The following is an 11,873-nucleotide window of genomic DNA, read 5'->3' as shown; positions in this document are numbered from 1 at the left end:
AAATATATTTGTATAATCATGTTGTTTTTCCATCAAGTTTATCTTTCATATTCCTGTTCAGACTCACTACTGATGGCTGTCAGCTCTACTAATTCTCCGTCCTGACTGGGAAATGGATCTTGGCCCCAGTTTAAGTGGACGGCTGGTTTCTTTCATTACTCTAGGGGTTTGTTTGTCTTAACTGCCCGTTATTAGGACAGTGAACTTCCGAGCCCGTGCCGGAATGACTACCACATGTTTGTGCTTTGAAATTCCAGCCAAAACAAAAGAATAAAAATTCTCCACACAATTCCCATGAGGAGAACTGCGGAAATAACCAGGCGGTCTCACAGAGTATGGAAATCCATTCTTTTCTTAACCGCACCGCCCGAAGGGTTAAAAACCCATCCGGCACATTTACGGTATTCTGCACCCGTTTTCTCTAATTCTGCCTCCTGGAAACCTTTGGGAATAATGCAAACCTGGAAATGAAACACTTTCCCTTTGGGGCCAACTGTACATGAACCTGAACGCAAAGAGGACTCACTACAAAGCAAAACTTTAGTCAGATCTCTATGAAGTGATAAAGTATCTCCTGGCAGAGATGCACCAATGTGAACTCCAGAAATCTGCTGGTATTTGGTCTTTCTTTGTTCTTCCTGGGGCATTGGGTTGGGTAGGATCCAATCTGACCGTGTCTGGATGCAATGAATACCGTTGATGCGGTGAAGAGGAGCGGAGATATAAAACACACACACACACACACTTGAGATAAAAGGAGCAGCGAGCTGCGGCTTGAAGCGTCTCGCCGGGTGTGTCTGTGGACATGCCACTCATTCCTGGTTGCAATCAACAAAGTGAAACCAAATGAGGGTCTGTGTGTGGGTGGACTTGCGCGTGTGAATGTGTGTGTGTTTTATGATAAGGTCTGGTGGTGGTGAGTGATTGTATGATGGATTGGACAGGAGGCGCAACCGACATCTGCGCAGTAAACAAGAATGACTCAGAGAAACACAAATCAGTTTCATTAGTTCAGCAGATTTTGGTGCGCCTCCCGTCAAAGACATTTAGTGTACAGCAAAAATAAATGTGCTTTAAATGTTTACCTGCATAAAAATCTGGTCACCACTCATTTAGAAATGAAGGAATAGACCATGAGAGCCCATGTGTTAAAACAAAATCTTAATAAAATCATAATATTATTAGTACCAAGCTAAATTATTAACAACTGCTTAGGCTAACATTGCTTAGCACTGATACAGAGGATTTATAAACATATGATTTTCCCATTTCTGTATAAACAGAATTACAGTCAAGGAGTTTGACTCTAGAATATTTCATCAAGAGTAGTCTAAAGGTACACCTCATCACACACACAACCAGTTGATCTCCATTAGACCAATTTAAACCCAATTTAAGGCTTCGATTTCCTTCCTGGAATCAATCAGAATGAGTGTTTGTGCCATAAAGCCCAAAATTTAACCTGCTAACCTGTTGCTATAACTGTATAATTAATCATAATTTTTTACTGCAGTACTGTGTAAAAATCCATGAAATTTTAGAAGTCCAATCGAGAAGACATATCTTTATAGGATATTGAAAAAGAAATGTAATGCACTAGTAATCTTTTGAACCACATTGTTTATCTGCTTATAATTAATTTGATTTGACATTTGAAAGCGTAAAGCCAACATTATAACATATTTACATCCTTCAGTTCTTAGAATAAGTCGCCATTTCAACGTTTTTAATCGTTCAATATAAGAATCAGAAGGAACATTTTATTGTTTTATCAAGACAAACACTTTATTCCTTCAATGCTTTATCAAGGTCCTGATTTTTATTGTATTCTATGATTTATTTATTTTTTCTCACCTACCAGCTGTAACATCATGCAGATGGTAAGGATAGTATTTAGTGTTTAATACTCACAATCTGTTTTTTTTTTTTTTTTATAATAGATGTGTAATAAAGACAGGTGAAGTCAACAGTAAAACAGGTGACAGTGACACCAAAAGTAAATACATCACCACATGATCACTGGTTTAAAAGAAAGCATAAATTGATCACATTCCTAATGTATGTTTTTTTTTATGAACAATGCATATTATTAAATATATATGACAAAGACAACACAGTCTGCTGTGAGCTTGAGATGTTATAGATATTTTTCCCTGTTCAGTATTCCATTTCACTCAAAGATGGAGCACAATCTTGAGATACAAAGTCACACTGTTGATTATTGGACTGGCTTGGGTGATAAACAGTTCTGTCTTTGTCATCAGATGTTTTAGATGAGCTCATCTGAGGATATTTGTGTCAGGTGTGGTGCATAAGTGAACACACGAATATGAAGAAGATCACAATATACAGTCTTTAATAATCCACATAGGGTTAATCCATAACAAGAAGGAAGTAGACACAAGTATACATCGACTAGACCGGACAACCAAACACTGAACAGAATCCAACTTATATGTAGAATGTGAATGAGGATAATAAACACCTAATCATAATGACACAACCAACAGAAGACAGAAACAAGGTCAAAAATGAGGGATGAAATGAAAACAAACACAAACTTCCATAAAGTGTAACAATTTGACAGTTTTCCTGTAGAATGGCACTAACAATGGTTCTAGGTTCATTTACATTGTTCCTAATGTGCTCCTAATGACATCAAAATCTGAAACAGACATTTAACTCAACAGCACAAGACAAATGAAATATATTCTGGTCCAAATATTTTCAAAACAAACTGTCACTCTTATATTTAACAGTATTATTCAGCTAATATAAATCAAGCATTAGTTATATATGATCTGTTTTGTATTCTGAAATCTTTTGAGATTAAAATAATCAAAATAAAAGTAATTCATTTTCTTTCCTGTTAATTCACCAGATGTGTAGTTTCTTCCATACTGATTCCCTCACCTAAATTCAGGGAGAAAAACAAATCAATCAGAAAATGCTGTAACACAATAATGAGTTTAAATGAGTTTAAATACATTTTATTAAACACAGAAATTACAGAATATTTTGTCACCTGTATCCTGTGGCGGGCTGAAAAGTAACAAATAAATCAATTGTTTTATATATATTTTATAAATATTTTATATACTATTACTATGATTTTGAATATAGAATAAGAAATAAGATAAACTAAAGTAAATCATTAAATGTTAAATGAAGAAATATAGCGTCATACTTTTCTGGCATGGGCCCTGGTGAAAACTGTACAGAAGAAACATTTGCATTTAATATTTTTTCAGATATCAAGGACATACTCACTTATAAAAGTAAAAGAATAATTATTTTCCTACCCTCAGAACTCTCAGTGCAAAATGCAAACAGTTATTAGTTAAGAGATGATAGTCTCGATTATCATCCATTGCCTCAGAAATTCTCTGAGAGAGATCTTCAGGGGGGCCATTATTCAACCGATAAACGTAGAAGAGTTGGCCTGAGATGAATTTTTTCACACTTATTTTGTCCACAAGCCCCTGGTGATTTGTCAATAATTGACAACTTGAACAGCCAGAACTTGAGCAGCCAGAACTTGAGCAGCCAGAACTTGATGGTGATATTTGGTTTTGGTCCGGAGGCACTGAAAAACACAAAGTACAATATTTATTTTGTACTTTTAAAAACAGTATTTGTATTTTTTATTACTATTTTAATTACTATTTATATACTGTTTGTGTCACTGTGACGAACCCCGTGATTCCCTCTGATGGCCAGCAGAGGGCACCCTCACCTGAATACTGACACACACACATCCATTCATTCACTTACACTGACGACACTACATTTCCCATAAGCCCCGTCTTTGGACTCTGATCACCGGCACAGGTGCATATCATCAAGACTGTGTATATAAGCTGGACTTCCACCATAGTTCAAACGCGAAGTCTTGATTTGCTGTGTCTGTCATTTCTGAGCGTTATTACCCGTGTTTGATTTCCTGTTACCGATCCTGTCTGATATCTCTTACGTACCTTTGCTGCCTGCCTACCGACCCCTTGCTTGTTATTGGATTTTGATTCTCTGTTCTTCCCACGCTGTTGACATTGCTGGTTCCGACCATTGCCTGTACGACTACGAGTCTTTACAATAAAGCCTGCATTATGGATCCCATGTCGAGTTCTGGATCATTACAGAAGACTTTGCCTCAACGAGATCCAGCGGCTTTTGAAGGTCTTCAGACCACCATGGCGGCCCAAGCCAGTCAGATTGCGGCCAATCAGTTCCAGCTGAATCGACTAACATCGATCACAGAAGAACTCGTCAAGGCCGTTCAGAATCTCCACACAGCTCCCGCGGCCACACCAACGCCGGAGGCATCCGCCATTGCCCACGCGGCAGGAACGCCATCTCAGGACAATCCCCGTCTTGCTTTCCAGGATAAATACAACGGTGACGCCAGCAAGTGTAAGGGATTTCTATTGCAATGCTCTCTGTTTGTGGAACAACAGCCCTCGCTGTATACTACGGATACTGGGAAGATCGCCTTTGTTTGTTCATTATTGACTGAGAAAGCACTAGAATGGATTACGGCCGTGTGGGGTTCCGATGGATCTGCATTTACCTCCTTTCAGGATTTCCTACAACAGTTCCGGGCAGTTTTCGATCATCCTAAGGAGGGAAAAGGAGCTGGAGATCGCTTATTGGAGTTGTCACAAGGCAGAATGACGGCGGCGGATTATGCTCTACGATTTCGCACTCTGGCGGCACAAACTAACTGGGTGAGCGACACATTAAAAGTACTCTTCCGCAAGGGGCTAAATTATGATCTGCAAACAGAACTAGCATGTAGAGATGAGGGCAGAGATCTCAACAGCTTCATCGAGCTGACCATATCCATTGATAATCTGCAATGTGCCCGGCGATCCAACTCCCGTCGCACTGAGCACTCAGCACCCTTGCCCTGTCAGGAATCTACTGAACCCATGCAGGTCAACACATACCACCTATCTACGGAGGAAAGAGATCGACGTATTTCCAATAGGTTATGCATATATTGTGGACTACCTGGCCATCAACGCAACAACTGCCCCACTCGTACATCTACCTTCTCCCAGCGTTCGGTGAGTACTCCTCTCACTTCCATGTGTGATACCCAGAGTGTAAGCATTCCCGTTGAGTTTTGGATTAACGACAGACAAGTTATCACCTCTGCCTTACTCGATTCCGGGGCTGCAGGCAATTTCATTTCTGAAGAATTCGCTCAGAGGTGTAACATTCAACTTATCTCTCTCAGTGGAGACAATAGATGGTCGACCACTGGGTTCAGGATCCATCACTCACTTCACCCGCAAAGTCGTAATGGCGGCTGGCTTACTGCACAAGGAGAGGATCCAATTCTACATCCTCCCCACATCTCACACACCCGTGATTCTTGGATTACCCTGGCTACGTCTGCATAACCCCCAGATCTCATGGAGAGAGGGTCAAGTGGTGAGGTGGAGCAATTACTGTCAACAGAACTGTCCTTCCCTGGTCAAACCTATTCCTGTCTGTTCAGTGTCACTTACCTAAGTTCAAGAGTCCATTCCCGATCTGCCAGAGGAATACGCAGACCTTCTGGAGGCCTTCAGTAAGAAACAAGCCAACACCTTACCTCCTCACCGCAAATATGACTGTGCCATCGATCTTCTGCCAGGGCATTCTCCTCCAAAGGGTCGCATCTTCCCATTGTCTCAACCTGAGTCTGACGCCATGAAGGATTACATCAAGGAGGAGCTCCAAAAAGGGTTCACCAGACCATCCACATCCCCTGCTTCATTCGGGTTCTTCTTTGTAAAGAAGAAGGATGGTGGCCTCCATCCCTGCATCGATTATTGCGGACTAAATGAGATGACGGTAAAATTCCGATACCCACTTCTGTTGGTTCCTTCAGCCCTCGAACAACTTCGCACCGCCCAATACTACACCAAACTGGACCTGAGGTGCGCCTATAATCTCATTCGCATTTGGGAGGGAGATGAATGGAAGACCGCCTTCTCCACTACCACTGGACACTATGAGTATCTTGTGATGCCGTTCGGACTGGCTAATAGCCCATCTGTGTTTCAATCGTTTATTAACGAGGTTTTCAGAGACATGCTGAACATATCTGTGATCGTATACATTGATGATATCCTGATCTTCTCTAACACCCTTCCTGAACACATACAACACGTCCGAGCAGTTCTCCAGCGCCTCATTCAATACCAGTTATACGCCAAGGCTGAGAAGTGCGAATTCCATACAACCTCCACCACTTTCCTAGGGTACATAATCAGTCCCGGAGGAGTAGCCATGGACGAGAAGAAGGTCAACGCCATGCTCAACTGGCCTGAACCCACAACCCTCAAGGAATTGCAACGATTTCTGGGATTCGCAAACTTCTATAGGAGATTCATTAGGAACTTCAGCACTGTTGTCGCTCCGCTCACCTCACTGGTCAAGAAGGGAACTCATTGACTCCAATGGTCAGACGCCCATCCTCTGTCACCCTGACCCCTCATTGTCGAGGTGGACGCATCCAACACAGGCATTGGAGCTATCCTGTCACAACGCCCAGATCCTGCCGCTAAACTCCAGCCATGTGCCTTCTATTCTAGGAAACTCAACTCGGCAGAGCGCAACTACAGTGTCGGGGATTGGGAACTCCTTGCCATGAAGGCAACCTTTAAGGAGTGGAGGCACTGGCTAGAGGGAGCCACACATCCGTTTACTGTACTAACAGATCACAAGAACCTGGAGTACTTACACACCGCCAAACGCCTTAATCTCCGTCAAGCTAGATGGTCCCTGTTCTTCACACGATTCGACTTCTCGGTAACTTACCCACCCAGCTCCAAGAACACTAAGGCGGATGCCCTGTCACGTCAGTTCGAGGAGGAGAACATTCCACCTGCTACAGAACCCATCTTACCATTACATGTGGTGGCTGCTCCCATTCAATGGGATATCATGACTCTGCTCCAACAACACAGGGAGCAGAACGAAAATCTTCATTCCTGAGAATCTTCGTGACCAGGTCATCAGTCAAGTTCACTGCCATCCATCATCTGGTCACCCAGGTATCACTGCCACCATCAATCAACTGGAGAACCGCTTCTGGTGGGAATCACTGCACAAGGACACAGCTAATTACATACAGCAATGCAATAACTGTAATATTAACAAAGCATCTAAACAATCTCCCGCCGGTCTCCTGCAACCACTACCCATTTCTCAACGACCCTGATCTCACATTGCCATTGACTTTATTACGGATCTTCCCAGTTCACAGGGCTATACCACCATACTCACCATCATAGACCAGTTCTCCAAGGCTTGCAGATTCATTCCATTACCCAAACTACCTACCGCTCTCCAGACTGCAGAACACCTGTGCAACTGGGTCTTCCGATTGTATGGTCTACCCGAGGACATTGTGTCAGACCGAGGACCTCAATTCACCTCTCAATTATGGTCAGCCTTCTTCAAAGCCCTGAACATTAATGTCAGCCTCACCTCTGGGTATCACCCTCAAGCGAACGGACAGGTAGAGAGACTCAACCAAGAGCTGAACCGTTTCCTCAGAGCTTATTGCAACCAGAATCGGGACGATTGGGCTTGATATTTACTATGGGCAGAATATGCACAAAACTCCCTTATCAAACCATCTACCGGTCTGACTCCCTTTAAATGTGTACTGGGGTTCCAACGGACAGGGGAACCAACGGACGTCCCAGCAGTAAATGACTGGATGGCACGCAGTGAGGAGGTTTGGAATCTGGTTCATGTTCACCTGCAACACGCTGTTAGGAGGCAAAAGGAGCAAGCAAACTGCAGAAGGCACCCAGGTCACAATTACCAGCCAGGCCAGTGGGTGTGGCTATCAACTCGGTATCCCGTCTCCGGCTCCCGTGCCGCAAGTTGAGTCCAAGGTACGTGGGTCCATTCCAAATCACTAGACAGATAACTCCAGTTTCATTCCGGTTGGCACTTCCTAACACATATCGTATTTCTCCTACCTTTCATGTATCCCTGCTCAAGCCCGCTGCTGGTCCCAGAGACGAGGGAGAGTGGAGGTCCCGTGCACAGGCCGCTCAACCCATCATCATTGAGGGCGAGGAGGCGTACCAAGTCCAGGAATTACTCGATTCCAGACGTCGGGCAGAATTCTACAGTATCTGGTCGACTGGGAGGGGTACGGTCCAGAGGAATGCTCGTGCGTAAACTCTGAGGACATCCTATATCCCAATCTTATCGATGAGTTTCATCGTTTACACCCTGGAAAACCGGCCCCTCGACCCCGTGGTAGACCCCGACGTCGTGGGCCTCCTCGCGCCAGGAGTCGCTCGCAGGGGGGGGGGGGGGGGGGGGGCTCTGTCACGGTGACGAACCCCATGATTCCCTCTGATGTGGTATTCACCCTCACCTGAATACTGACACACACACATCCATTCATTCACTTACACTGACGACACTACGTTTCTCATAAGCCCCGTCCTTGGACTCTGATCACCGGCACAGGTGCATATCATCAAGACTGTGTATATAAGCTGGACTTCCACCATAGTTCAAACGCGAAGTCTTGATTTGCTGTGTCTGTCATTTCTGAGCGTTATTACCCATGTTTGATTTCCTGTTACCGATCCTGTCTGGTATCTCTTACGTACCTTTGCTGCCTGCCTACCGACCCCTTGTTTGTTATTGGATTTTGATTCTCTGTTCTTCCCACGCTGTTGACATTGCTGGTTCCGACCATTGCCTGTACGACTACGAGTCTTTACAATAAAGCCTGCATTATGGATCCCATGTCGAGTTCTGGATCATTACAGATTGCTTGCTATAGACTATATTTATATACTATTTAATTGCTATTTATCCCTCTTTTTTAGTCATATGTTTATTTAGACAAATATTAACAAAAATAACTAAAGACATTCATTTGCTGAAATTTACAGGGATTAAAAACGCTAAACAAAAACCCAGTTACCATAATAAGGGTGTGGCTTTTTCAGAAAGCAAAACTACAAAAGAATATGTCTGTGTGTGTGTGTGTGTGTGTGTGTGTGTGTGTGCAAAAACTTCCAGGTTGACTAAGAGAACAAACAGAGCCAGAGTAGACAAAGTACTAAAATGTGTGAAAGTTTTCATTTGTAGCACATTTTGATCAACACCATTCCCAACTTCACTATTATTGGAAAGTCACAAGAATGTTCAGGTGAGTATTTTTAATAAATCAAATGAAAGATCTCTACCTGTACATGTAAACTGAATGACTTCATTTCCTCCACAGTAAATTCCAGCATGGAAAAACTTTTTTCCCGAGCCAAGCAATTTCCTCAGAATAAGGTCTCCTCTCTTAAGCTCTGAGAGGTTGAAGTTATCACCTTTTAGTACAAGTTTGAATTCTTTACTGGTCTGAGCTATAGCCAACTTCATGACGGTAAAGTCCATTGTTATCTAAAAAACAAAACAAAAAAACAAATGAGTTTATCATGTGATAGAGTTTCATCATGTGAAAATTTCCAGCAGTGACAGAAAAAAGTTAAAGCTTTTTATTAGAACCTATATTCAGTAATTTGCAGTTACTTTATTATTTTATCCAAATAAAGGATATAACTGGAAAAACGGTTGATGAAAACATATATTCACAAACAAACCTTTTGTGCAGAGTTGTCCTCTAAGTGAAGTTCGGATGAGTGTATCTCACAAATAGAGTATTGTAGACTAAACACAGTCTCATCTCTCTGGGGCTTTCAGTGGGAGGATATACCAGTTACACTTCCTGTTCTCTGCTTTACTTTCTGTTTTGTGAATGTGACAAAGAAGATGGAATATTATTTTTCAGTTAAAAAAGGTGTAGAGATAAAACATGGATAAAACATAAAGGTAAACATGGAAGAACTGTTTTATTGTGTTCACTTGTTACCTATTTTAGAATTTTAATTTCAAAGACATAATTCACTTACTGTACAAACAAAGAAAATATTTACTATATTTATTCATAATATTTCCTTTCTTTTTGTGACCTATTCAATTTATGTGTATTTATTGAATAAGTCTATTAGGAGAGAAAGGAATCATAATAGAAACCTGTACATCATCATTATTATTTTTATCACAATAAAAACAAAGATTTTGCTTCCAATCTAGAATACGAAATAGTGTGACATTATATTATATCTGTAAAGTAAGTACAAGTTGTAGTGAGAAAACGGTGATATTAAAATAAGAATATCGGAAAAATAAAAAAGAGATGGGCATAAGTACTGTACCTTGCAACATTTACATATTTCCTTTAAACCACATCCTGTATTCATTTAAATCATGTATAATGCAAATGGGACAGAGGCAACCTGAAGGAGAACCAGAGTTGGTACAAACAATATCGGTGTTTAAAGCTCAACAGAAGATGTTCTTGCAGTTGTTACACTGAATGCTTTGCAGAAAAAGCATCAGAATATATTCTAATGACACATTTAGATTTAGATTAGATTAGATTCAACTTTATTGTCATTATGCAGAGTACAAGTACAGAGCTAATGAAATGCAGTTAGCATCTAACCAGAAGTGCAAGAATATAGTGTTTTATATAAACATATAAGTGCAGCGTAAGTGAAGCTATGATTTACAGAATGTACAGTGGAGTTGCTATATACAGTATTAAGCTGAGTATGTACAGAATATAAATAGAAATGCAATGTAGGACTATATATACATTATGAAAAGCAGCAACGTAAGACTGTGGTAATAAATAGTTGATTTTTTTTTACCTGACATGGAACATTAATATTTTTGTTTCTGAGCATATGTAGTACAGTGAATTAAATTCGCTAAACACATTCACACTTGCCAACTACAAGCTTAAAAAAATTGTATTTTACACATATTAAATGATTAGGTCAAATGTCTGCAAGAGGTTCTGCCTGCTATTTATGATGCTCATGTGAGCTCATCCAGGATGCCAGAACCTGCTTTCCAATGGCAGCATCTGAAATATTTCTGGTGTGAAGTTAATTTAACTCCTTTGCCAATCCTTAAACACACATCAGTGTCCCACTAAAAGCATTTTAATGTGACACTCAAAGTGATCACTGAAGAATGGATGTATAGGAAAAAGAAAATCAATGCAGAAAAATTGATAGATTCGATTAGCTAAAAACTTGTGAAATGTTATGTAGTTGTATGGTACTGTGATGTATGATACTGTCTTTGATATCATTCTGTCGGTACTGAGTGATTTGAAAAGTTAACTATTGTTAACCATTGAGTAACTATTTGATACTCTAACAAGCACACTTTTTTTAGGGGGGGGGGGGGGGTGTAATTGTGACCTTAAGACCTCTTAGTCTGCGATCTGGACACTGAGAGAGAGCCACAGAGATGTGATTTTGTTTTGGTTTGGTAAAGTCTGAGGTGAAGTCAGCTGTAAGGAATGTGAGGCAGTGTGTTAATCTCTGCCGCTCAGAACACTTGCAGGATTGTGATTACCGTGCGATTGATGGCTGCTTGGAGAGCGAGAAGCCCTTCATTACCAGCTTTGATCTTTTCACGACTAAAATGCTTAAACATTTAACGGCTCAAAGACTTAAAGAGGCAGAAAGCAGCCAGCAGGTGCTCGCAAAAAAACAAGCCCAAAAGCTCTCAGCACTCATGTTTTGATAGAGACCAACATAAATCAACTGAGAAGCAGAGCTGGCGGAGATCCACAGCTTCATTCAGTCCGTCTGCAGAGAACCAGCGCTTGAACTGCTACAAGTCTCCAGCTGTAGAAATCAACAGGTTTTCAACTTTTCTTTTTTTCAACAGTAAAATAATGTGGGAAAGGTGTAACAGAAAAAAATATTTATTCGAATTATATTTTAATTACTGAACAAAATATGAATACAGTTATAGTTAAACATTGTTAA

This window comes from Carassius auratus, unplaced genomic scaffold, assembly GCF_003368295.1.
Source record: "Carassius auratus strain Wakin unplaced genomic scaffold, ASM336829v1 scaf_tig00043299, whole genome shotgun sequence".
Taxonomy (NCBI): domain Eukaryota; kingdom Metazoa; phylum Chordata; class Actinopteri; order Cypriniformes; family Cyprinidae; genus Carassius; species Carassius auratus.
Note: the sequence above shows the minus strand (reverse complement) of the source record.